The sequence below is a fragment of the Lutra lutra genome, chromosome 10, assembly GCF_902655055.1.
Source record: "Lutra lutra chromosome 10, mLutLut1.2, whole genome shotgun sequence".
Lineage (NCBI taxonomy): Eukaryota > Metazoa > Chordata > Mammalia > Carnivora > Mustelidae > Lutra > Lutra lutra.
In genome coordinates this window covers 77,468,330-77,496,272 of record NC_062287.1, presented here as the reverse complement: position 1 = coordinate 77,496,272, position 27,943 = coordinate 77,468,330, and the positions used below count along the sequence as shown (strand labels likewise).

Here is a 27,943-nt window from a genome sequence, read left to right as displayed (position 1 = left end):
AAAGCCTAAGCCTGTGTTTTTGTCCACTTGCACACTTTATTGTGACTTTAAGTTTATAATACCAACCATCAAACCACTTTTTGGCAGGTAAAAGCCCACATCAATTTAATGGCACATATATTTCTCCACATATTTCTAAGTATACATACAGACAGTAAGTATTCAAAATAAAGTGTCAAATTTTCTACTGTTAAAAAACAATTAGGAGTTACTCTCTTGAATAAAAGAATCCCCTACCATGGTATAATGGCTTCCTTCTTAGTTGATTAACTCCTATACAACTATGAGGTCAATTTTAATTTACTATGGGTCTTTAATACCTACTCTATCTTTGGTTAGCATCAAACAAGTTAATGCTAATAGTAATTGATTTTCAGTTTTGTTTTGTTTATTTAATTTTAATCTATGCTGTTGTTTCTTTGTTAAAAGTAATAGAAAACAGGTCTTCCTCTTGAATATCTGATCAAACAAACAACATTTATCTGATCAAGGAGCAAATAATCCAATTTCTAGTAGGTTATCTTGTTTCTTAATGTTCATAAAAATGCACCTTGCAATATTCATATATTGTAGGACATTCTGTGTTGTCCTTGTTGAAAGAGAAGCAGTGCTGAGGTCAGTCGGACCTAAGTTGAATTCTGGTGTTAAAATTTTCTGGTTGAATAATATTTAGAAAACATTTAAATGTATACTCTTGTTCTAAAAATATATTCATATTCATAGACTCTTATTCTAAAAATATATTCATATACAATCATGTGTAAGTAGAGTGTCTCTATATCATGCAGTTGAAGACAAATGTAATAACACGTGAGGACCCATTTCGTTCATTCTTATCAGAACTAAGGAGTATGATTCCCTCCAGGAATAAAAACTATAGCTGTTGTCAAAGAGTTTCTAATCAAGAACAGTTCTCAAAAAACAAAATTCAGCATATATCTATTTTTAGCGGGCGAGAGATTTAGGGGTGATAAATATTTAAGAAAAATCCATTTTCATGCCCTGAATTCTAATTATTTTTCTCTTTCTTTCCCTTCCCTGAGTGTTCTATTGGTGTAACAATGCTTACAAAAGTGTTTTCATGTTTCATTCTACTCTGAGTATAATACAAGCCATTCTGAAGCCTGCTCGTTGTGTACAATAATGATGTGGATACCCGGCTCACTATTTGCCTGCCTATGGCCAATTTCATAAGGAAAGAAGAAAACATGTTTTCAAAGGAGGAGGAGTGTGTGGGGGTGAGAGGGGTGATGAGAAGCACAGACAAGTATTGGGAGGTTTTCAAGAATTTCCTCTTTTCATTAAAGATGAAAAATATGAATTCATTCACTTGAATGTACTGAAAGCCAATTAACTCGTTTTTATAAAGGCCTCTTATTATCAAATTGTCATTTGCATAATTGTAAGAGTGGAACTGGCAGGACTGCAGCCATTCATGTTTCTTTGAAATGCAGATGGGCCTTGGATTCTGTAGTCCCCAAAACCCTGAAATTAGGCCACAGCCCTCCGGGTGGGGAAGGTATGGGTACTGAGAGCTCTAATCCAAGAACATTTGACTGCTGCAGTAGCTCTGTTCAAATGTTTCCACAAATATAAGTTTTCAAAACAAACAGAAACACCCTATGTTCCATAAAACTAATTAGCAAAGTGCCCAGTAATTGGCCTCCTAACCACTTGCTAGTATTTTCCCTGAGGTAGTCTTCCAAAAAATTTAAAACATGCATTACTTGGCCATATTCACTTCCATTAAGGACACCTTTTGGCCCTTTGGTTGTAACTATTTCTTGAGAGAGGATAAAGAAATAATTCTAAAGAATATTATAGAAGTATGCATCTACAATAAACTTGACTATATACAATAAACCTAGATGTCCTTTTAGAAAGGTTCTTTCCTACTTTCTTCTTTTCTCCATCAATCCTGAGCAAATCGGGGCTTGCACATTAAGTTACATTTGGGTCCCTTTCACCTTATATGATAAAATGTATCATTAATTCTAGAAGCAATATTGCACAGTGACTAATAAAAGTAAGAGGAAGACAAACCTGAGTTCAAATCTACATTTTGCATTCATTACGGGCATAACCCTGGACTAACTATCTCATCATTTAGAACCTCAGATTCTATCTATAAACTGTGAACAACAATAACACTGTATTAATAAAGTTCCTACGATAAGGAATAAGAACTGGCTTTCAGTTCTTCGGCCCACAGTAGGAGCTCAGTGACTGCAAACACCTTCCTGTTCACCTCCATTAAGCTCAGACTAAGTGGATTCAGCGTGAGTGTTGTGTAGTGAGAGCACAGGGTCACCAAAGGCCAAAGAAGAGAAAATGAAACCGAATGGTTTACATTTGGCTTTCAAATAAGTATCAAATACAAAAAGTGCTTATTTATAAATGACAAAAAGCCCAACCACTAGTGTCTTTACCTATAAGGGTTTCATTTTCTCAGGCAAGGGGAGGCAGTGAAGTGTGTTACTACCAGCATTGGTGGCTCATTTGCTCAGGGATAATACCAGAGACTCAAGATTTTCTATTGTAAAGTTTTGCTATTTTTGGCTTTAACTTTGTTCTCCTGTCGTTAGTCTCATATTTGTACCATGACTGTTTCTGCTGGACCCACCAGATCCATATTCAATATAGGAAGAAGTGAGGATGTGTGCCATATGTGAGAAACAACTAATTCTGCTCCTTTTCTTCAGAAAAGATTATTTCCCACATCTCCAGAAGAGTTTTGCTTATATCTTATTGTCTGTATCTGAGTCCAACTATTAGCTCTAGCTGCAAAGGATAGCAAGTGTTTAGCTGGGCAAATGGTTACTGTAAGGACCTATTTTATATTTTTATTTTAGCCAGAGGCTTCCATTGAGGTTAAACAATAACTTTGTTGTTTAACCCTTAAACAGTCCCTGCTCCCCTTCCCCCAGGGACTTAAAAACAAGTCCCAGAAACCAGCCTCAGGTAACAAAGCTCAAATACAAGGGTGGGTCAGGCCAGGTGGGGACACCCTATCAGTGGGGGCACATACTGTCCCTAGCTACCAAGGTGATGGGCTAGTTTCCATGGCTACTGTGGGATGAATTGTAATTCAATTAGCCACCTGTGTGTGGCCAGGCCCAACCATGTGGACTTTGCTCTATAAAAGTTAGTCTGAAAAGCAGGGAGGGGTCATCCTCTGTAAGGGGAGGCCCCAACTGTCACCAGTCAATCTGATTCTTGATGCTTGGAGTGAAATAAAGCTTTGCTTGACCTTTGCTTTCTATCAGTCTCGCTCCTTTAATCACGGACCCATTATTGGGGTACTCATTTTTGGGGGGACCTAACAGTTACCACCAACAAAATAAAGCTTTTGTTCATAGGAAAGATGAGAGCGAACAGAGATTGGGTAAACTATTTTAGTGTCTGCATAGTAGGCTACGATAGAAATGTCAGAAAGGTATCAGATTTATTTACACTCATTTTATAGTTTGATAATTGTTCTAATATTCTGGTAATGTCACCGAAGGTGAAGGAGTAAGAAATTCTTCTTCTCCATAAAAACAACAAAGAACTTGTATTAACTATCAGAATCAACTTTTTTGGAATTCTGGAAATTAAACAATTTTATAGCAATCCAAGAGCACTTACCAAAAAAAAAAGTCTGATTTTTCTCTAAGAACAGCGAATTTTGTATTATTATAAGTCACCCCAGAACCCACTTCCACTCACCCACATCCACTCACCAACTTCACTAGCCATGAAGATAATGGCCCTCATTCCCAATACTAGAGGATTCTGAACCAACCTCTGTTGTCAAAAATTGCAGTTATTTTGCCATGTATCTGGCCTTTCTGGTGGCTGCCTTGAACTGGCTCAAGAGGAAGTCTTTATTTTAACCAAGTCAGAGATGGTCCTGTGCTAAAGCTGGTTGGGGGATGGGGAAGGAGGTGTCAAAACATTTATAAGCTAATGTTTCTGTCATTGTTTGGGGCAATAGGTAGCACTTGAAGAAATCAGTAGACCCACTAGGCTAGGGATTTCTCACATACAAAAGTTCTAAGGCTCCTCGCATTCAGCTAGATAAATAGTATCAAGCCTACTTAATGTAGCAGATTCTGGTCAGAGTGCCTGAACCTCCCACCATCTCCACTGTTAGAAAGCTTCCCAAGGGCCATGGTTTCATCCCACTTCCACTTCTAGCCATAGTAGAGTAGGTAAACTGAGGACACAGAGCTCAGTCATAGCCAAACCTTAGGTTAGCCAACGACCTATTGATTACAAACCTGGCATAAAAACATGATTTATCTAATCAGATGCTATTTCTCAAATATTTTTACTAAGAAATGCCAAAGAAATCATGAAATTTAGCAGCAAGTAAGAATGGAAACAGAAGGAGCATAAGAAAGAAAGACAAGGGGGAAAAATAAAAAACGAAGATAAGTGGCAGAAACATTGAATCAAGATACACAGAGAGAACATATGTGTAGACTAGTAGATGAAGAGGATTGATCAGGAAAGAGAGTAAGAAGCAGATTTAGAGTTACTTATTACCACATGTGGCAAATCCTGAACAGAAACTCCACATAGCTACCACTGTTGAGATGCCTCTGATTGCCTTGGACCCAGAAAAAAACATCAACCTCTATAGTGTAGATTGCTCTTTTTATTTTAGATCAGACTTCAATAAACCCAGCGTGATTTTAGTTAGCTTTAGGATGCCTGGACAAAATAGCTCAATAATATCTGATTGTGGATAGAATTCAAATGGTATTTCAATCAAACAGAACGCAAACAGTATAATGTGTATTTCTAAAGGATTAGCCCATAAATCCATGATGTTCACATCTAGCAATTTCACTGTAGTGTTAGATATTTTTAGTTTATTTTCTTGATTTTGGTTTAAACAAATCACTAAACCCAGATAAAATCAATTAGTCACCTCCCAAGACTTTACACATCTCCAAGACTTTTTTTAAAACTCCATTTTATAATGTATAGTCATTCAGTCATGTAAAAAGAAAAACCGAAAAAAAAAAAAAAAAGAAAAACCGATAATTGTTTTTGTTTCTATCTCATTTCATTTAAAACCATAAATTGCATTGCTGAACTTCATTACCGGACATATTTAGCAACTAAAACAATTAGCTGTTTTTCAAAAATAAACATCTCTCCATAAAGAATGAAAAATTTCAGGGGCGCCTGGGTGGCTCAGTGGGTTAAGCCTCTGCCTTTGGCTCAGGTCACGATCTCAGGGTCCTGGGATCGAGCCCCGCATCGGGCTCTCTGCTCAGCGGGGAGCCTGCTTCCTCCTCTCTCTCTCTGCCTGCCTCTCTGCCTGCTTGTGATCTCTCTCTGTCAAATAAATGAATTTTAAAAAAAATGAAAAATTTCATTTACTGAGTTTGTTTAAAGTAATCTGTTCTAGGTTCCTGTGGCATATCATGCTGAGGAGCTCTAGGAATGCCTCCCATATTATTGAATTAAGTCCCCAGCTATAGATGTTGACTAAATTGAAGAACGTCATTTGGATAATGTAAGAAGTAAGATCTGGCTTTAATCAATGAACTCAGAAGATTGAGTGAAGATACTGTGTTTTCTCAAGATTTAAATCTGTAGTATTTTTAGTGTGTCAACAGTAACTTTAGTTTTGAAACCCTTCTATCATGCCAACCAAACAATTTGTGTTTATCATGTTACCTAAGATCCATCCAAGTAACAGTAATATTAAAAAACCAACAAATATAGGACACTCTCCAAACAGCAGTTAACATTTTTAACTCTTCAATAATTGAAGTAATCCTTATAGCATACAAAAAAGATAACTGACATGTTAAGTATTTAGTAATTTGTTTCTAATCACACATCAAGTAAAAGAGGAAGCTGGGAAATTCATTGCTATAAATGCCTGTATTAAAAAACAAGAAATATTTACTGTCAAAAATTTAAGGGAAATTGTCAGAAAGGAAAAAAAAAGGCAAATAAAACCTGAAGTAAGTAGGAAAATAATAAGTATCAGGGCAGAAATCAAAATTATAGAAAATAGAGGAGTAATATAGAAAATCAATGAAACTAAAGCCCAGTTCTTTGAAAACATAAACTACAGTGATAAACTTTTAGCTAGAATGAGTAAGATAAGAAGGAAGAATATGCAAGTCAACAAAATGAGTAATGAAGAGAGGGCCTTACTAAAATTCTTATCAAAATTAAGAAGGTTATAAGGGAATATTATGAAAAGCTTTAACCCAACATATGACACTACTAAGATATAATGAAGAAATTCCAACGAAAACATAAAAGCTATCTCAAGAAGAAATAGAAAACCTGAATAATACATGTAAAGAAAGTGAATTTATAATTAACTATCTTCCCACAAAGAAAAGTTCCAGCCCAAATTGTGTCTTTGGTAAATTCTAACAAATATTTATGGATGCAATGATACCAACACTACATAAAATGTATCAGAAAATGCAGAAAGAACCATTTCTTCGTTTATATTAAATGACAAAATTTCACAAAACATGACCTATATACTTCATGAAATAGGCACAAAAATCCTTAATAGAACATTAACAGATTAAATCCAGCAACACATAAAAAGAATTATATACTATGACTAAGTATAGTATATCCTAGGAATGCAAAGTATGTTTGAATGTCAAGGATATTATCTACTGTATTCATGGGACATATGATATAAACTACATGAAAATCTCAATTGACTCAGAAAGAAATTTGAAAAATCTCAACATCTATTTTATGATAAATACTATACACATAACAGGAATAAAAAGGAACTTTTTAAACTCAAAAGAAACATCTATAGAAAAGCTACAGCCAAAATAATATTTTATAGTGAAAAACTTTTCTAAGTTCAGAGCTAAGATAAAAATTTCTTCTTTCACAACTCCTGTTCAATATTTGTACTGCATGTTCTATCCAACGAAATAAGGCCATCAAGTAAAATAAAAGGCATAAAGATTAGAAAGGAAGAGGTTAAATAGTCTTTACTCAAGGGAAACATGATCTTATAAGCAAATAATCGCAAGGAATTTACAAAAATACTAATCCATGGGGCGCCTGGGTGGCTCAGTGGGTTAAAGCCTCTGCCTTCGGCTCAGGTCATGATCCCAGAGTCCTGGGATCGAGCCCTGCATCAGGCTCTCTGCTCAGTGGGGAGCCTGCTTCTTCCTCTCTGCCTGCCTCTCTGCCTACATGTGATCTCTGTCTGCCAAATAAATAAATAAAATCTTTGAAAAAAATATTAATACATGAGTTTAGTGATTGTGCAGCATAAGAGATCAATATGAAAAAATCTTCATATTGCTATTTTACTAGAAAAATGCATTCTAAAAATGAAATTAAGATGCAATAGCAACAAAACTAATGCAATTCTTACGAATAAATTTAGCAAAGGAAGGGCAAGGCTCTTCCATGAAAAAAATACAATGTATAAACACATAAAAATCAATATATACATGTATACTATATATTAAACTATAAATATATATAAAATATGCATAAATGATAATTTAGTAAATGAAGTATAAGAATCTTATCTGAGAAATTACAAAACATTGCTGAGAAAAATTAAACAAGATTTAAATAAATGGTGAGATACTCCATGTTCATAGATTGTTAAGACTCATTATTGAATGGCAATTCTTCCAATTTGATGTATAAACTCATCGCAAACCCTATGAAATTCATAATGGCTACTTTATAGAAATTGACAAGCTGATCTTAAAAATAGTAGATTATCACAGCAGTTATAACAAGTATGTAATTACAGTGGTTTCAAGTAAGGGTCATTTTGCCCCTTCTCCCCCTCCCCCGGACATTTAGCAATGTCTGGAGACTTTTGGATAGTCATAAGTGGGTAGAGGCCAAGAATGCATCTTCTGATGCACAGGGCTGCCTCTCATAACAAAGAAGTATTGGACCCAAAATGCTAATAGTACTGACTTTGAGAAACACGGATTTAATTGCATCAGAAAAAAATAGAGTAATATCTCCAGCTGTCAGTCCAAGCATTCTATCCCGCCAGAGTAGAAAGGTCTAGTAATAGGGAAGAAAAAGAACCCTTTGAGCCCTTTCACCGTTGGTGAGTGCCTTAATGGACACTACCAGTTCTGGCTATACAAAAGCTCCCTGTTGTACTATTACCTGTCTTAAAACTTCCTTTATTTCTACAGAGGCTTCTCTAATATCTTATCAACTGATCATGGTCACATCTTGCCAGCATAACAGCCATTTGCCTTTGCTAATGTCTGCTCTAAGGCATTAAATATAATTTTGAAAAATCATATTCCCCGATAATAAAACTTCACATTTTTCTTCTATTTTGAAACACTTGTCTGTAGTTTCTGTATACTAAAAATTTGCACTAAGGGTGTTTTAAAACGGCTGTCTTACTTTGGCATTCTTGTGTACAAAGGTGATTTATCTTCTTTTTCCCTTTATGTTTATTAAACAACACAAATATTCCAAAGTCTCTAACTGCTATTTAATTCGAGTCTATGAGTTTCTGTGCTTCTCTGCTTCTCAGAGACCAGATTGCTTTGGGAAATTTTAGTGTCAACATGTAATAATAAAATTGATCAACTGCATATAAACTAATAAGTACAAATTTGATTTTTTCTAAAAAGTGATTATTTGGCTCTGAGGTAAAACAAAACTCATATTTATAAGATGTAGTGTGTATAATGTGTCATTTTAATAATCATGTGATAGAAATTGATGCATCCTAAGTTTGGATATTATGATTCTTACCCCAGTTCCAATGTATTTTTTCCCTCCATACCACCAGGCACTCGTCTAACACCAGCTTAGAGTCTTAACGATTGATCTCTATTCTGACATTACCTACCTGGAGATATCATCAGATCTCACATATTAAGGGCTTAGTCTTACAAGACTACACACACACACACACACACACACACACACACACACGCCCTACACCAATCACAAATCTAGGTGATTCTGACCTCCGGGTTATGGATTGGAGGTTCTGATGACTTCCTTCTTAGGTTTGATTAAGCTGCTAGAGCAGCTCACAAAAATCAGGAAAGCAGTTTACTTACTAGATTACTGCTTTATTACAAAAAAGTTCCAAATCTCGAATCACATAATTGGTTCCCTTGGCAACAAACCCTCACACTTTAGGTGCCTTTCAAAAGACACCTCATTAACATAAACTCAGGTGTAGTTGAATGGGGTTTGTTGTAAGTATCAGGACATCTTTAACACTGTTACCATTTAGGAAATTTAAAGGAATGGGAACAAAAAATAAATATGTATTTCTTACCATAAGCCACAATACCACAGATATAAAAGTAAATGACTATCTTCACAGACCAGTAAAAATTAAGGTCTTATAACAACATTTCATATAACTCATGAAATAACGTGATCAGTACTTCCCATGGTGTTTTGCCATACACCAACATGGATATTGAATCAAGGCTTGAGTGTGTTAGGATGACAAATTGAAGAACCTACCCAACATTATAACAACTTCTATTTCATTGAATGATTATAAGACCTAATAAAAACCATATTTTCTATCTCTATTACAATATTTCCTACTGTCATTATTTTAATAACAATAGTTTCTTTTTCTCGGTAGTCTTTTCTTTTCAAATAATTGGGAGAAGAGCAGCAGGTTAGAAATTACGAAATTGGCTGTGTCATTTACAGAACCCATAAGTTTCATTGATTGCCGCTTCCCTGACTCATTCTATAGCTGGCTAAAACTTGCCTTCTCACTGACGAGAAGTCTACCAGGAGGCATGACGATATAAACTATCGATGAGATGTCTAAAGGGGGAAAATGCAATTGTGATTTAGTCTGAAATTCCACTTGGGAATCTGTTTTAAAACTTCACACTTGAGAAGTAATTTCATTTGTTTTCTCCTGCTTATAAACCAGTGTCTTAAACCATAGGTAATCACTGCAAGGCTGCACCAATGACAGTTCCCAAATTTCTTTCTCACAGGCACAATTGAAGGAATATAGACTCTTTTCTTCTACTCTTAACTGGAACCAGCCTTTCCCTTGGACCACATGCATGTCCATCTTTATTTCCCCCCCAGTGGAAGGTAGGAATGGAGGTAGCGGCCATTTGTTGAGGGATTACTAGTGTCCAGACCTCTGTTAAGCATTTCATAGACATTGCCTTTTCTATCAAACAACAGTTCCCAATTTTTGACATTTTACCCCAATTTTGTAGAATCTGAGACTCAAAACACTTGATTAGTTGTCTGATGTTGTAACATAGCACATCAGATCACTTGAGTTGTAATACTTGCTCTTAGCCCTGAGTTTCTCTCTCCCCGTATAGCATAATGCCTTCAAGTGGACGGAACTTCAGGATTCTCCAGATCATTATTACCACTTCCTATTTACTATACCTCCACCTTCCTGCATAAGAATGTTGTTGTTGTTTTTTTAATCTCATGTCATCCTGCTATGCTTCCATTATATTATTGAATCATCTCTGAAACTCCTGGTTAATCCCATTATTTATACTAAGCCTTTTCCCTGACTTTGGATGATTTCAATGTTCCTGTTGACAATCTACTTTATACCTTAATACTAGCATCTATTGTTAGCTTCTCCAAGTCTCTGCAGATCCAGTCCAGCAAACTATACCCAGGGATGTGCCTAGACGTTGTCATTAACTCCAAACACTTGATGTGTGAAATACTAAAACGTCAACATTTCACTGATAACACAAGTGGTTCCATCATTATTACTTTAACTGCTTTTTTTCTTTACCTCATCATTACTCTTTCATGTCTTAACTTTTTTATTTTTATCTCAATCTCTTAACTCCTTTATTTTTTTCAATTACTATCTCAATAGAGCAAAATGATAACAGCATCAAAAATAACTCATGCCATCTGTTTTTAAACAACTATGTGTTAGGCACTTTATATGTTCTCACAACTGAGGATTATAGAGCTGAAGCAAAGCATCCAAATTCACACAGGACATAAATGATGTAATTAAGATAAGGAAACATTCCTTTCTGTGTGATTCCAAGGTCATGTTTTTTGTTTTTTTTTTTTTTTTTTCCACTACACCATGCTGCTAGAAAAACGAGGATACAATCCTTTAATTATCTCTCACTATATATTTTTTGGTCACATCGGTTCTCATCTGTCCTGCTCAGAGCAACCTCTAAATCATTATTCACTCCAATAAAAATTGGTTCTTGAGTTGGAGAGGGGATTGAAAAAAAAAATTAAGTATTATAATGGTTTTCTGTCCTTCAAAAGGCATATGTACATGAAAAGTATATCATAATATTAAATTGTATAGGGAGGGCAGTCAGGAAAAAGAATTCTCTAAAAAGGATACTTAGGGGGAGAAGAGATGTGGAAAAGCAATGCCACCAAGTCACATTTTCAAACTACAGCTGTGTCCTCAACATTGTCTAATCTCTCTGTATTATTCCAGTCAAATCTTAGTCTCCTTTATTTAAACTCTCACTTCAAACTTTATTATTCCTTAGCCTCCTCAAAACTCTTGGCAAAGAACTATGTGTAAACATGTACACATGAATGCACACGAAGCAAATGATCTTACCTCATACCTCATGGAGAAAATTGAAGTTTCAGGTGAGAGATTTCTCAATAGTCTGCCCCCCCTTACTTGTCATCCTCTTACATGAACCTGTACTTATATTCACAGCATTCTTCCTTTTCTGGTAGAAAATGTATCTCTTCCTACTTATATCCTGGAGTTCAACATCTCAGTATCTTGCTCCATCAACCTATTTTTCTATTAATTGTATATTTTTCCCCTTTCCGTCTGCACTAATTCAATGTGCCTGTAGTTACTTATTATTTATGCTTTGTCTGCAAGAAACAGAAAACACAACTATCAGTGACTGGAACATATAGAGGGCTTTGGCGTTTTTTGTTTTCCACATAACAGAAAATCTGAAAGTAAGCAGTTGCTGTCATTGGTTTGTCAACTTAACAAGATCAAGGGCTGCATCTCATTATTTTGCTTTTGCCTCATGGTGTCAATATGCTTTGTGCATCACATCTTTTTAGGAATTTCCTATAGACTTCCACTTTGGTCATATTGGGTTGAATGTATTGACCTGGTTTATTTCATGTGACTACTCATGCAGCTTTAGAGGCTGGAAGGGTGAATATTTATTTTTTCAATCCTCAGAATGGAGGCAGAACAGAAGAAGTAAGTCGAGAATTATAACGATATTAGTTTTTCCAACCCATGAACATGGAGTGTCTTCCCACTTGTGTCATCTACAATTTCTTTTTTTTTTTTAAGATTTTTATTTATTTATTTATTTCATAGACAGAGATCACAAGTAGGCAGAGAGGCAGGCAGAGAGAGAAGAGGAAGCAGGCTCCCCGTTGAGCTGAGAGCCCTACATGGGCTCGATCCCAGGATCCTGAGACCATGCCCTGAGCTGAAGGCACAGGCTTTAACCCACTGAGCCACCCAGGCGCCCCATCATCTACAATTTCTTACAGTGTCTTAGAGTTTTCAGAGTGCAAGTCTTTCACCTCTGGTTAAATTTATCCCTAGGCATTTTATTATTTTTGGTCCATCTGTAAATGGGATTGTTTTCTTAATTTGTCTTTCACCTACTTCATTATTAGTGTATGGAAATGCAACAGATTTCTGAATATTGATTTTATATCCTGTGACTTCACTGAAATCATTTATCAGTTCTAGTAGGTTTTTGGTGGAGGCATTAGGGTTTTCTATATATAGTATCATGTCATCAGCAAATAGTGAATGTTTTACTTTTTCTTTACCTATTTGGATGCCTTCTTTTTTTCTTGTTCATGTTTGATTGCTGTGGCTAGGACTTCCAATATTTTGTTGACTAGAAGTGTGAGACTGGACATATCCTTGTCTTATTCCTGATTTTAGAGGGAAAGCTCTCATTTTTTTCCCCACTTGGTATGATATTCACTGTGGGTTTTTTATATATGAGCTTTATTTTGTCAAGGTGTGTTCCCTCTAAACCTACTTTGTTGAAAGTTTTTATCATGAATTGATGTTGTACTTTGTCAGGTGTTTTTTCTGCATCTGTTTATTTGATCATATAGTTTTTATCCTTTCTCTTGTTAATGTGATGTCTCACATTGGTTGATTTGAGACTATTGAACCAGCCCTGCATCACTGGATTAAATCACACTTGATCATGGTGAACGATTTTTTTTTCTTAATGTATTGTTGGATTGAGTGTGCTGATACTTTGCTGAGGATTTTTGCATCAATCTTCATCAGAGATATTGGCTTGTGGTCTTCTTTTTTCATAGTGTCTTTGTCTGGTTTTGGCATCAGAATAATGTTGGCTTCATAGAATGAATTTGTAAGTTTTCTTTCCCTTCTATTTTTTTGGAATAGTTTTGGAAGAATAGATATTATATTTTATACATTTATTTTTTTAAGATTTTTTTTTTAAATTATTTGACAGACAGAGATCACAGTAGGCAGAGAGGCAGGCAGAGAGAGGAGTAAGCAGGAACCCTGCTGAGCAGAGAACCCGATAGAGGGCTCATCCCAGGACTCTGGGATCATGACCTGAGCCAAAGGCAGAGGCTTTAACCCACTGAGCCACCCAGGTGCCCCAATTTTATACTTTTATATAAAATTTCTATGTATTTTATATTTATATATTTGCTATATTTATATTTATATATGCATTATTCTTATATTTCTTAATAAGGAGGAAAATGAATTAACAATATTAAAATAACTTGCCTAAATTTGACATGTAATTGGTAGCTCTTGGAATGAACCCAGTTGTTCCCCCAGCTGGCACACCTCCCTGCCTAATGTGTGAGGCTTTATTATGTTCACAAAATGCTCCTTCTTTAGAAAAAGCAGGATAAATAATAAATAATTAACAAGATCACAAGTCACCTTATGAGTTAATTGACTATTTCTTCTCCCAGATTTTAGGTTGGTTAAAACAAGTTAAAGAGACAAATTATAAAGACAGTATTCTATTAAGGTGGAGAGTACAGAGACAGCATTCCACTCTATTATGTAACTCTCTTCCTTGTGAGCAATGGAAATTGTAAAATTCTTTTAAAAAGTTAAATGTTTAAAGAAGAGTATTCCATCAATCCAGAAAAAATAGAATATAGAAGCACAAAGATTTTAAAATTAAGAGTCTCAGAATTTTAACTTTTGACAGAGGGAATTTTAAGCTAGTCATTGTTTTGATTGCTAAATCCAGTATGCCATGTGTGTTTCAAGAATTCAGTGTTACCAAACCCCAAGTTACACTGCTCATTGCTCAAAAGGCCAATACTAAAGAGATAAATTTTGACTGGAAAAGAATTTGAGTTTTATTCAGAAGGCCAGCCACTTTGAGAGAAGGCAGGCTCTTGTCCAAAACCCAGCCATGGCTTCTGCCTGTACCCAGGGGTTTTTAAAGGTGTTTAGGATAGTTAATCAGTAAAGGGAGTACAGGGATCGGTAATATTTCCTTCTTTCTTTTTCTTTTCTTTTCTCTTCTTTTCTTTCTTTTCTTTTCTTTTCTTTTTTTTTTTTTTTTGAGAGAGAGAGAAAGAGAGAGAGAGCATGAAGGGTGGGGAGGGGTAGAAGGACAAGCAGCCTATCTGCTGAGCATAAAGCACAACATGGGGCTTGATCCCAGGCCTCTGAGATCATGACCTGAGCTGAAGTCAGATGCTTAACTGACTGAGCTACCCAGACACCTCTAACATTTCTTGATTATGGGCAGGCTCCATCATGCCAGCGACAGACATTATTTTGGTTCTTGGGGTGACAAGGGGGTCCCGTCCCTGTTCATAATGTGGAGGAGTCTTCTGTTCTATCTACAAAGAGGGACAAGGTCCACAGATACACAAAGGGAGGTTAATAAAATCATCTGTGTGACCTAAAAAAGAAAAAGATTTTGCCAAAAATTTGCTAGACTAATCTAAAAGCTGAGATAGCTCAAACAGGCTTGCTGGCCTCTGTGGCACAGGAAATTTTTGTCCTTCTCTAGAGGCCAATGGTCTGCCTGCTGTGGGTCAAGGGACTTAGGTCAGCAAGTCTGTGAACTTGAATTGAGTTAACTTTTGAGACTGGTTGAAGTTCTGTGACAAATCTAGGATAAACTCCTTTAGAAATGGTTTAAAAAGGTGGGTTTTTGTTTTGTTTTGTTTTGTTTTCAGATTTCAATGGAGAAGAGCAAATCGGGTATTGAGACATACAGAAATACTCAGTAACTTTATGAGATAAATAGGAAAGGACATATTTGCAGTGTGATGTGCCTGAAAAGGCAAGGACATTGGAGTCCGAAAGCTTCCAGTTCTAGTCTAGGTATTGTACACTCGAAAAGGTTAGTTAGTTTATCCCCCTGAGTTTTTTTTTTTTTAAAGATTTTATTTATTTATTTGACAGAGAGAAATCACAAGTAAGCAGAGAGGCAGGCAGAGAGAGGAGGAAGCAGGCTCCCTGCTGAGCAGAAAGCCCGATGTGGGGCTCGAACCCAGGACCTGGGATCATGACCTGAGCCGAAGGCAGCGGCTTAACCCACTGAGCCACCCAGGCGCTCCAATCCCCCTGAGTTTTTATCTGGTTTTCAAAAGAATGAGTTTAAAAGATAAAATGTGTAGGGAATCTATCAGAAGAGGGTCTGATGATATATTCTTTGCTTCCACATATTAGCTGTATTTGTTTGTGATGCTATATACTAAGTACTGGACCGCAAACATCCTGGCCCAAGGAACGTGAATTTAGAAGTACAGATATGCAAGATATTAGGCATTGCAGGGTAGCGTGATAGAAAAAGTACATGGTGCTAGAATAACACCCAGGAATGTCACCCAGACAGACTGGAGAATGAGTTAAAAACTCCCAGAAGAGGCAGCATCTCAGTTGGATGAAGGATGCCTTTAGTCAGGTGAAAGAGGAGGCAGGAAAGCTTCCTCAAACTAGGTGAACTGAAGGTGGTCCGGAGTCAGGGCATACTGGAGTATGCCACTTCCAGCCTCTAACAATAGATCCTGGTAGATGACAGATTCTGAGGCCGGGGAGAAAGCAAAGGTCAAGTTAATCAAGATGAGAACCAACCCAGAATCTTCAGCCGTTCATAGTTTACTTCACATAAGGTTGGGAAAGAGTGGAGATTAAGGTTCCAATGATTGAGAACACTAGCTGCTCCAGCACTGGTGCAGAGCCCAGAAAGACCCTGTTGGATAAAGGATTAACCCTTAGGAGTTGGATCATGGAAAGTTCTAGGGAGGGTCAGGGCAGTGTCATGCTCAGCATCGTAGCTATTTCAAAATACTGTGGAAAAATTTCAGCATTTATCCTTTTCTGTAACAGCTAAACATCAGTCTAGATTTAGGTTAAAAGACAAATTAAATCATAGCTTAAATTCATCTTTACTTTGAACTTACTTTATTATAATTTAATATTCTGCTCCTATTCCGTGTGCGTGTGTGTTTGTGTGTGTGTGTGTGTGTAAGTTCCACAGGACATACAGTCTAGTAATCAATAAATAATCCAGGTTTCAAACAACAACAACAATACCACATTACTTACAACTTTAAATTAAATTTGTAGTATTAAGTTGATGATTCAGGCCCCACATATAGTATCTTCCGGCTAAATTGACCTACAAATCACAGACAATCTCATTTGTATAGAACCTTGCCATTTTCAAAGTACTTTCATATCATCAAATGTAATTCTTACAACAATATGGCTAAGGATATGCAGCAGCTATTCAATAATTTACAAACATTCTTCAAGTTAACTTTCATTGCTGCAATACCATTGGGAGCGAAAGTGAGCAAGTATTCCCATCATCTCTACTTTGTAAATGAGGAATTTGAGACAAGAGAGATAAAATGTATCTTGACAGCGAAAATGAGTTTCGAATCTGTGGACTGAAATATCCAAAGAAATATGTAGGGGCGTAAAAATGTAAAATTAAAGAACTATCACAAGTGTTCTCATTTCAGTCTTTATGGTTTAAAAAAAAAAAGCCTAGAAATTACTTTACTCCAAAGTCTCTAAAACATATAAATTTTAGAAGCAGATTCTCATCTCAAAAGCTTCTTTTCAGAATGCCATTTTTTTTTTTTTAGATTTTATTTATTTATTTGTCATAGAGAGAGAAGCGAGAGTGAGCACAGGCAGACAGAGTGGCAGGCAGAGGCAGAGGGAGAAGCAGGCTCCCTGCCAAGCAAGGAGCCCGATGTGGGACTCGATCCCAGGACGCTGGGATCATGACCTGAGCCGAAGGCAGCTGCTTAACCAACTGAGCCACCCAGGCATCCCCAGAATGCCATTTTTATAAAGAGTTAGTTAACAAAATTATAATTTGGTTTTAGAACCAGTAACTAAAATATGTCTTATTTAGTGAAACCTTGAAACTGGAATTCACAAAATGTTATTGGTAGGATAAGAGGCAACAACAAGGATTAAAAATGAAAACAACCATACAGGATGGGTAAAACTATCCTCACTTTTAGTAAAAGTGTTTCAGAACACTCTTAAAGTCTCTGTAAAAGCTACTACTAATATTGATTGTACGAAACAATTACTAAAGTGATCTGAGGATACAGATGATATGGCCTGTGTACAAACAGTAGTATCAGTCTATTATGATATATATAAAGAAGTATTGGGGCGCCTGGGTGGCTCAGTGGGTTAAGCCACTGCCTTCGGCTCAGGTCATGATCTCGGGGTCCTGGGATCGAGCCCCGCATCGGGCTCTCTGCTCGGCAGGGAGCCTGCTTCCTCCTCTCTCTCTACCTGCCTCTCTGCCTGCTTGTGATCTCTCTCTGTCAAATAAATAAATAAAATCTTTAAAAAAAAATAAAAATAAAAAAATAAAGAAGTATTATATAAAGAATACAAGGTTTTATGGAAAGATTGGATTTCAGTTAGATAAAAACATCTTTAAAGTGAAAAAATGATAAGAAATTTCAGATACAGTAAGTACACCTGCCAGTAGAGTACCTTTGGCAAGTTTCCTTGGAGGAGTTCATGCCTACAATTTGTTGTATGTAAAATATATGATATGTTGAGATAAAATAGAAGTCATAAAAGGAAAAATAAAAGGAGGGGGAGAGAAGAAGGGGAAAGGAGAATAAACTCAGTGATTAGTTAATAAGTGAAAATTAAATGACTACATGAAAAATTGGCCAAGCAGCTTGTATAACATTCAATAAGATAGCAAGGAACTAAGGACATTATTTTTTTTAAAAGGTATAAATACAAAGGTTGGCACTAGAATACAAATATTAAACTCCCTAAAGATATCCCCAAATATCTGTGAACTAAAGAGTAAGGAATATGCATTTGCTAGAGAAACAGAGAAAATATAACACAGTGCACAAAATTGCAAAATATTATGGTAGAGTTGAGATGAAACATATCAGTCACACAAATAAATGTGAAAGGGCATAATATACCATTGAAAAACATATTTTTCCATTTGACTTACAAAGCAAGGTCAAACTATGTACTTAAGAGATAAATCTAAAGCAAAGTGAGTTAGAAATGTTAATATTTAAGAAATGGACAAGATGAGTGGAAAAAATATGAAAGCATTCTTCACTAACAATTTTGATATAAGATAAAGTAGTAAGTAGCCTGAAAAATATAAGTTGAACAGATATTATGGAATGTCAAACTTTATGCCCCAGTGAGAGAGAACATAACCTCTTCTTGTCTATTCATGCAGCACTTACAGAAAATGGTCGTATAATTGGTCACAAAGGAAATATTGATTGGTTCCATGAAGTAGATGAATTACAAGCAAAACCTAAATGTGAAAAATCTGAAGGTATTCCTGATGGAACCAAAAGTAGACCTTAACAAGTGGTAAAACATCCCTCCATTTTAGTTTGAATGAATCTTATTAAGACAATATCACTTTTCCCTATGTTGATTTATAATTTTAATCCAATATTTTTTTAAAATAAAGATTTTATGTGGTTCAAAAGTTCATATAGGTAAACACATGGGCAAAAATAGCCAACAAAATACTGAAGATCAAAAAATAAAAATGAGGATGTTAAAACACATAAACCAGGTATTAAGACATATCACAAAGAATCTATATAATTAAAATAGTGTTGTACTGATCCATGAACTAGTTTCAATTGTATGTGGCATGTATCTAATTTTATCTTTTTATAAAAAGTTACCCAATTGTCTAGGCATTGTTTATTTCAATACTTGTTCCTGTAATCTGAAATGTTGCCTTTAGTATATCATATATAAGAATAAAACTAAAATATGTCAGAGATTCAATATTAGAAATTGAAATAATAAAAATCCTAGAAAAATATGTGAGGAGAAAAAGTCTTTCTAAACTTGATTTAAAATCTAGAGGCAATAAAATTTTGATACATATAAATATATAATTTTTAAATTCCATGGCCGGATAAATAGCTATAAACTAAGTCAAAAGACAGTTGGCAAAATGAGAAAATTCTTGCAAAATATTCCACAAAAACAAAATGGGGAATAAAGGACAAAAGCATGATTAAAACATGAGAAAACTCATGAATAGACAATTCACATAAAAAAGGAAATAAAATGGTCCTGAAGCTGATGAAAAATCATTCGAACTCACAGTTAAAGAATGCAAACCAGATAGTTATTGAAACACCAATTTTTTTTTTTTTTACATATCAGATGGGCAAAAATTAAAAGTGACCACATATTCGGGTGAATGCTATGGGGAAACAGGCATTCTTACACATTGCTGGTAGAATACATCCTCTTGCAATCCTTCAGGTGGAAAATTTGGAAACTGTATGCAGATGCTTGCCATTTGGCCCAGCAATCCCACTTCTAGAAGCAAATCCTGAAGATTCAATGATACAAGCTCATATATACGCATGTTGATTTGCAAACCAGCTCCTGTACATAGAGGGCTAGAAAAGACCAAGAGAGAGGCAGGCCACTCCAGACTGATAGGTGGCAGATTTAATATGCAAGGGAACTTAAATATTAGGCTTGCCTCTGGTGGTCTCAAAATGAGTAAATCTCTGCAACTACCTGCCAGAATCTTAATAGTTTACATATAGACCTTAATGGGGTTTAGCCATATACACACCCCAGGTGGTCTCAACAAGACGTTACCTTCTCAAGGCTTGAAACAGCTCCTACTTTGCATATGTTGGGTAGAAAGCACATTACAAGGACAAGGGAGGGGATGAGGAGCATCTAATTCTCAGATGCAGTTCCAGGATCAACCAGTAGTCACACCCTCTCATTAACTTCCTCTAACAGTGTACTAAAGTCTGTAATTGCAAAACATTTGAAATAGCCTGAATGTCATACATAGGAAAGTGATTGAGTAAACTATGTTATATTTACATGATGGAATATTGTGTAGTTATAAAAAAATGAAGGAGATGCCTGGGTGGCTCAGTTGGTTGTTAAGTTGGTTGACTCTTGATTTTGGCACAGGTCATGATCTCAGGGTTATGGGATCTAGTCCCGTGTCAGCCTCCATGCTCAGTGCAGAGTCTGCTTGAGATTTCTCTCTTTCCCTCTCCCTCTGCCCCTCCCCCTGTTTGTGTGTGCTCTCTCTCTAAATCAATAAGTAAAATCTTTTTAAAAAATGAAGAAGAAAGATTATGACCTCCCATGAGTCATTTTTAGCATATATTGTTAAATGAAAAAAATCAATGTGCATCTATAAGGTTTACTTTCAAGTCAGAAAGAAGTACCTGTATGATAATATACATGTGTGGAAAAAAGAAAGAAAGAAAAATAAATATATGAGGAAAAAGTACAAAAATTAAGAGACTAAAGAGGTATGTTAATTACAGGGCATAGGATAGAATGGGATAGAAGGAACAGGGGAAGGGAAACAGGTTTCACGCTATGGAAGGAGTGCTGCTTCTGTGATGAGAAATTTCTGTATATTTTTACTTTTCAAACCATAGAAAAACTTTGCATACCCCTAAAATAAATAATTTAAATTCAACCAGGGAGGGGGTGGAAGATAAATTAGAATACTAATGGCAATAAATAATCTTAAATTATTACAGATGCATATATTTGCATGTCTAGCAAAACCTCACTAGGTGGTGTGGAATAAAGTTAATTCTAGAAACAAGATTTTGACAGAAATGCAAAATAACTATACACAAACACTGTACTCTAGTTGGTAAATTTGTTTTTCACAGGACTAGGCGTTAACAATTCTGAAACTACGTGTATTTTAGGTTTGGACAAAAACATAAATTGTGTAAAACTTACTATTTCCAAGAAAGAATTTAAAAATAGGGAAAGGGAAAAGACTAGAATGAAACTTTTGGTGTTGGAATAGAATCAGAATTGTGAGAATAACATAGATCTAGATACAGGCATTGAAATAGTAAATATATGTGTACTAATAGCATAAATATGTGTATTTGTACATGGATAATACATGTATTTTCTAGCTATGTCCTTTGGAAGGGTGTAGAAACAATGGCATCCCAGTGGTAAAAAGCACACTCAGTTTGGTTTGTTACATAAAAGATGGGAGAACTCCTTGGGAAGATGGACAGATTCCAGAGTTGGGCAGACAAAAAGTACAATATGAGTCTAAATATCCTGTGCCGGAAAGTAAAGAGGTACTTAAAAAATGATGGAGCTATGTTGAGATTAAACAAAAGCCAGTGGTCAGTCAGGTCTGGAGCAATATAATCAAAATAAAAAAGTACAGTAATAGATTAAAACCCACTGAATAAAATAAATAAGTCTGTAGTGATTAAATGACTTAATTAATAAATGAGGTTAAAAGGACAGCATAATTTACATTACAATTGGAGTTAACACATGTCCAAGGAACATAGGAAGTTGTGTGGCAAACACCAAGTTCATCAATGAATACCAAAATTAGTAAGCAAACGCGATGAGAAAAAAATGTACGTGTAGAGCTTTAAAGTTTTTCTCCAATAAACTTGTTAACTATAAAAGGAGAAATTGTCACTTTATAGTGGAGAAACCTGACTTTTACTACTCAGCTTCAATAAGTGATCAAAGTTAACATCATAAAAAAGCAATTTCAACATCATGTACCCCCTGATGTTATGCATTAAAAAGGGTATCGCATCACCCCTATGGCAATTTAGCCCAAAATTCATTACCTGAATTTAAGCACAAGGAAACATCAGACTAACCCAGATAGTTAGACATTGTGCAAAGTAACTAATCAGTATACTTCAAAGGAATCAAGGTTATCAATGCAAATAAAATCATACTGTGGCAGAAGAGACAAAGGGATATGACAAACTAAGAAAGGAAAATACACAATAATCTTATATGGTAAATATAAGTCCCTTTTCAGATTTACAAAGATAACAGAAACAAAAATAAACTGATGATGTGATTGATGTTAACATACCAAAGATGGGGAAAAGAGACAACTTTAGAGTGAATCATTTAGTATAGTATTTCTGGGGCACCTGGGAGGCTCAGTCAGTTAAGTGTCTGCCTTCGGCTTAGGTCATGATCTCAGGGTCCTGGGATCAAGACCTACACTGGACTCCCTCCTAAGCGGGGAGCCTGCTTCTCCCTCTCCCTCTGCGTGCAGCTCCCCCTGCTTATGTGCTTTCTCTCTCTCTCTGTCAAATAAATAAATACAAATTATATATATATATATACACACACATAGTACCTCTACAGATTAAACACAAGAGGATCAAACCCAATGAAGGAAATTAGAGCAACACTACATGCAATTTTCATCCTTAAAAGAATGTTTCAACTATATTATAAGCTTTAAATTTAAAAATGAGTTTGTCATAATAAGCTGTTTACACACAAGAAATTGAACATTGTAATACACTTCTGAAGAAAAATGGATTAGTTGATAAAAGTTATACTCATCTCATTAGAATATTTGTTTCAGCACAATGTTTGTTTCCGTAACTCCTTGACACGAACTGATGATCACATTTGCCGTACTCTATCTTTAATTTATTGTTTTGAATTACTTCTTCTTTTTCTATTCTCATTCCCATTCCCTTGGTTTAAACTCTCATCCTGCTTGGCTTAGACTCTCATACTTTCCTGAAAGTTGGTTTCTCTTCCTCAAAATATCTTCATTACCTGAGTGAAATCTACAAAAGTTGATTATTTGAAAACCAGTCCTTTCACGCAATTATCAGTAACTCAGTACTTCCACAAATCTATATATATTGGCATTACATAGATAGTATTATCTAAGACTTTTATATCCTTTATCTCCTATAATTACCTAAGCATTACAACCATATTAATGATTTGCTATTTCATATATAGAGGCATTGTGGTTTAGATAAGTAATACTTCTAAATCATAGACCAGGACTTAATACAAAACAGTACCCCAAAAAGTGTTCATTAGTCAACAATCCAATCACTATGATAAATTCATCTTCTGGTGTAGTTCTTCAAAATACTATACAATTCTAGATATGTGCAGGCTCTAAATACAATGGGCTAAATTAGCAACAATATCACATTCCTTATGAAAATGGGCATATTTAATGGTTGAGAGTGTGGGCTTACCTCTAGGGAGAGGATATCTTGATTAAATTTTGCTTTGCCATCTATCGCTATGTGATGTTGGATGTTTAGCATCTTCAATTCTTTATCTGTAAAATAGAGATAAACACGGTATTTACATCGTAAACGGCTTTTAAAAGGGTTAATTAAAAATTTAGGGACTCACCTGGAATAGAGTAATAGCTCCATAAATATTAGTTCTGGTACAATGATGATAATGGTACTGATGCTGATGCAGATGCAAACATCAGTTATTTGTAATGTGTGTTTTCTTTTACAGAAACACCATCTTTTCCACTCTAGTTCTGGGCTTGGCAAACTCTGATCCTCTTTCCTGACAGAGGCAACATCTCACATTATAAAACAAGTCTTGCCTGAGTTCACAAGTATCTGTGATAGAGCATATCCTAGAATACTGTGTGTATTTACTGCTATGTTATTGCATATAATATTTATGTGGTATAAGTACATTTATGTCTCTGTAAAGTAATCAGAATAATACTTCCTACATCATAAGATTTTATGACTGCTAAGTGATATATTTATGTAAAGTTCTTCCTGAAGTGCCTGACACATCATGAGGAAGATCCAAGTGTTAATTTGTGGTTGCTATATATATTTTTAATTTTATAACCTTTGGGTTCCTTGTAGAGGAGACTGTTTTATTTATTATCACATCTCCTGTATCCACCACATATGACACTTACTAAACACGATTTCACTCATCTATAGAATGTAAAAAAAAGCCAAACTGAGAAACAGAGTAGAGTGTAGTTACCAGGCCCTGAGGGTAGATGAAATGGGGAGATGTTGGCCAAAGTGTGCAGGCTCTCCATTGTGAGATGAGTAAGTCCTGGAGACCTAACTGCATTGTGCCCATAACCACTAATATACCTTATATGTGAAATTGGCTAGTTTCTAAGAGAGTAGGTGCCAAGTGTTCTCTCCACACACACACATGCATACACACGAAATGCAACTATGTGTGGTGATGGGTATGTTAATTAGCTTGATTGTGGTAATCATCTCCCAATGAATACATAATTCAAAACATCATCTGGTACATCTTAGAAATATACAATTTTTGTATGGCAGCCATATTTCAAGCTGGAGAAAAAACATTCGTTAACTTATGAATTAATGTTCCAAATTACCAAAATTTAAATTAAAACAAAGTAAGACTTTTTACTGCATTTTTAGCTCCCTAAAACAGGATTTAGAAACATTAGAGATGTTGTAGTTTAGGTAAGTAATACTTCTAAATCATAGACCATGACTCAATACAAAATAGTACCCAAAAAAGTGTTCATTAGTCCACAGTCCAATGTCACAATGATAAGTTCATCTTCTGGTGTAGTTCTTCAAAATACTATAAATTCTAGATATGTAAAGACTCTGAATTTCAGTATGCTAAATTAACAGTAACCGCCTCTGTGACCTTCTGAATAATCTTTATTGACAACACCAAAAAATGTCTCCATCCAAAAAAAAGGAGGCCTAGCAGCATTCTTTCACTACACAAATATTTATTGTGAGTCAACTCCATGCAGAGCACTGTGCTAGACATTGGTACTCTGGCTAATGAAAATTGAACGTGATCTTTCCTCACAAGGAGATCTGAGTCTATAGCAAGAGAAACATTAAGTAAGAGTAGCTCTTACTTCTACAACTGTTTCTTTGTTTGGGGTTTTGTTTGTCGTGTTGTTTTGTTTTGTTTTTTAACTTCTATTTCTTAAACCAAAACATTAAAAAGCTAGATATTCATAGAAAGTACGTTACCATCTGTCCTTTATTATCTTTTGGTTGCTTCCCCATTTTATATTTCCTTCCAATTCCATTTAGCCAAGTACAGAATTTTCATCAGAAAGCTACACAAATAGCATTCTAAGATGTCCTGTAGTTCCTGAAAATGGACTGTTAGATGCTTTAGTGATGCCGTTGGTATGTTAAGTTTTTGACAACCTCTTAGTGAATTGAGAGCAACAGGACAGATTTTAAAATGACCTTCAAACACGATAGGTTAACCAATGGCCTTTACCTAACTTGTCACTGTAAAAATACAGCATTCAATAAACTCAAGTCACTGTCTGCAGTCTTACAGGACTCACCCTGCATTTCCCAGTTTTCCGTTTCCAGATAATGCATAAGAGCACTGCTTCAGAGAGGGCTTTCCTTTACTCGTGGTACTTAACTTGTCCATGGGAAGTCTCTCACAGCTGAGAAAGAATGTGGGTTCTCAAGAATTCAATGTTCCTAAAATGGATACATGAGAGCCAGTCACAGCATCTTAAATGATCTCAGTTTACCTGCCTGTCAAGCTTTAACATGGTACACAGAAAGTACTGGAGAAACCATCTTCACAGGCAAGATAGAAGAGTCCCCTAACATACACTTACTGCTCACCAGAGCTGATCACAGCACCAGATTCAACCCTGAATTTAGAAAAGGAAGTGGTTACCATCTTCTGTGTGAATGCATCTGTCCCGTAGCTCATTAAAATTCCCTCTGCTTTGGATTTATTGAAGACCACTGTTAAAATGTTACAGCACACATCACCCACCAGATGGAGAGGAAAAGTCCCTGTAGAGTTTTAAAACAACACTAAGACAGAAAAGCAAAAAACAAAGCCATATATTGGGTGAGCAGCCCTCACAGATGACGCAATTTGAGCACAATGTTTACCACTTTTCTGTATTTTACCCTCTGGGAGATTGCTTATAGTCACTCCGGCTTATCCCAGTCTCAGAAGTTTTAACCTGATCCAGCTTGAATTTCCTAGTCTTCTGTGTTCACATGGCTCCTCTGGATTTCATTCTAGGAAAAGGGAGGTAAGAAATAGGTTTCTGGGGGCACCTGGGTGGCTCAGTGGGTTAAAGCCTCTGCTTTCGGCTCAGGTCAGATCCCAGGGTCCTTGGATCGGGCCCCGCATAGGGCTCTCTGCTCAGCGGGGATCCTGCTTTCCTTCCTCTCTCTCTGCCTGCCTCTCTGCCTACTTGTGATCTCCGTCTGTCAAATAAATAAATAAATAAATAAATAAATAAATAAATAAATTAATTAATTTAAAAAAAAAAGAAATAGGTTTCTGGCATCCATCCATGTCAAACATTAAATAAGATTAGCTAGCTGTTACCTTAAATAGCCAAGTACTTTTACCTGAGAAAGGTGTTGCAAATGTGACTCCATCAAATCCCCCTGAAAACATCAAGTACACATTTGGGCCCATTTTAAGAGGAAGAAAACCCTTGAGGAGGTTAAGTGAATACAGAAACAGTATTTAAATTTGGGCTTTATTCCATATCTCATGTTCTTTGTACCATATCATACACTTAGCCATAATTGAAGTTTGGAAGAGTTCACATTTTTTCCTAAGCAATAAGGTCTAATACTGATGTTGATATGTGTTATTTCTTTTTTATTAGTATGTTTAGTTAGCCAACATATAGTATGTCATTAGCTTTTGATGTACTGTTTGATGATTCATCAGTTGCATGTAACACCCAGTACTCGCCACAACACGTGCCCTCCTTAATACCCATCACCTGGCTACCCCATCCCCCACCCCCTCCCTCCTGTAACTCTGTTTTCTGGAGTCCAGGGTCTCTCATGGTTTGTCTCCCTCTCTGATTTCTTCCCATTCAGTTTTCCCTTCCTTTCCCTATGGTCCTCCGTGCTATTCTTATGGTCCATATATGAATGAAACCATATGATAATTGTCTTTCTCGGCTTGATTTATTTCACTTAGCATAATCACCTCCAGTTCCATCCATGTTGATGCAAAAGGTGGGTATTCATCCTTTCTGATGGCTGAGGAATATTCCATTGTAATGGAATATATGAACCACTTCTTTATCCATTCATCTGCTGAAGGACGTGTTGGCTCCTTCCACAGCTTGGCTTTTGTGGACATTGCTGCTGTGAACATTGGGTTCATATGGCCCTTCTTTTCACTGCATCTGTTATCTGCATATTTCTAAAGTACAACATATGTTAACCTATAAATTTTATGAAAAACCCAAGTATATCTCTCATTATTAGACAGAGCCTATGGAAATAAATCTGTGTGTGCTGAGGGGAGGGTTATATACTTTGCATTAGGCATAAGAGCTACTTAGAGATTTAGTTCAACTACTTATTTGGCAGAAGAAAAAAATGAAGCTCAAGTTAAGTAATTTGTATTTATTCACCTAATAGGCATAACTGTCACCTTAAAGTTCTCTAGAGCTCCATTTTCTTTCTACTATAGTTGAGCATTTTTATAATCTAATGTAGTGTTCAGGGAGGGTGTTATCAATGTTTTACACAGAAGGAGATACACTTAGAGTGAGAGATAGAGCTCCATCTTTGCAACTTAGCAATTTAGTGTCATATGGCAAGTCAGTGGCAAGGAGAGAACTGAAATCTGTGCCCCTCCCTCCTTCTCAAGGGTTTTCCCCAAGTATAC

At 35.9% G+C, this 27,943-nt stretch overlaps 1 long non-coding RNA gene across 1 annotated transcript in view; it reads right to left on the bottom strand.

Moving 5' to 3' along the window:
• Positions 1 to 9,032, bottom strand: part of LOC125078162 (uncharacterized) — a 76,138-nt gene extending 67,106 nt beyond the window's left edge. The window contains exon 1 of the long non-coding RNA XR_007120809.1: positions 8,967 to 9,032. This is a non-coding gene — a long non-coding RNA (uncharacterized LOC125078162). The remainder of the gene's footprint in view (positions 1 to 8,966) is intronic.
• Positions 9,033 to 27,943: the final 18,911 nt, after the last annotated feature.